Genomic DNA, 1,136 nt, shown 5'->3' with positions numbered 1-1,136 from the left:
CGTTGACCCCAAAACCCAACCGTTGACCTCATTACCCAAATATTGACCCCATAACCCAACCGTTGACCCCATCACGCAACCGTTGACCCCAAAACCCAACCTTTGACCCCATAACACAACCGTTGACCTCATTACCCAACTATTGACCCCAAAACCCAACCATTGACCCCAAAACCCAACCGTTGACCCCAAAACCCAACCGTTGACCTCATTACCCAACTATTGACCCCAAAAGCCAACCGTTGACCCCAAAACCCAACCATTGACCTCATTACCCAACTATTGACACCATAACCCAACCGTTGACCCCATAACCCAACCATTGACCCCATAACCCAACCATTGACCCCAAAACCCAACCGTTGACCCCATCACCCAACCAACCACCCCATAACCCAACCACAGACCCCATCAACCAACCATTGACCCCATAGCCCAACTATTGACCCCATCAACCAACCACTGACCCCATCACCCAACCGTTGACCCCATAACCCAACCATTGACCCCATCACCCAACCAACCACCCCATAACCCAACCACAGACCCAATCACCCAACCAACCACCCCATCACCCAACCAACCACCCCATAACCCAACCACAGACCCAATCACCCAACCAACCACCCCATCACCCTCCCAACCACCCCATAACCCAACCTTTGACCCCATAACCCAACCACAGACCCCATCAACCAACCACTGACCCCATAACCCAACCAACCACCCCATCAACCAACCACTGACCCCATAACCCAACCAACCACTGACCCCATAACCCAACCACTGACCCCATCACCCAACTAACCACCCTATCACCCATCCACAGACCCCATCACCCAACCACTGACCCCATCAACCAACCACTGACCCCATAACCCAACCAACCACCCCATCACCCAACCACAGACCCCATCAACCAACCACTGACCCCATCACCCAACCAACCACCCCATAACCCAACCAACCACCCCATCACCCACCCAACCATCCCATAACCCAACCACAGACCCCATAACCCAACCACAGACCCAATCACCCAACCACTGACTCCATCACCCACCCAACCACCCCATAACCCAACCACTGACCCCATAACCCAACCATTGACCCCATAACCCAACCAATCACCCCAT

The sequence above is a fragment of the Meleagris gallopavo genome, unplaced genomic scaffold (assembly GCF_000146605.3).
Source record: "Meleagris gallopavo isolate NT-WF06-2002-E0010 breed Aviagen turkey brand Nicholas breeding stock unplaced genomic scaffold, Turkey_5.1 ChrUn_random_7180001912698, whole genome shotgun sequence".
Classification (NCBI taxonomy): Eukaryota; Metazoa; Chordata; class Aves; order Galliformes; family Phasianidae; genus Meleagris; species Meleagris gallopavo.
Note: the sequence above shows the minus strand (reverse complement) of the source record.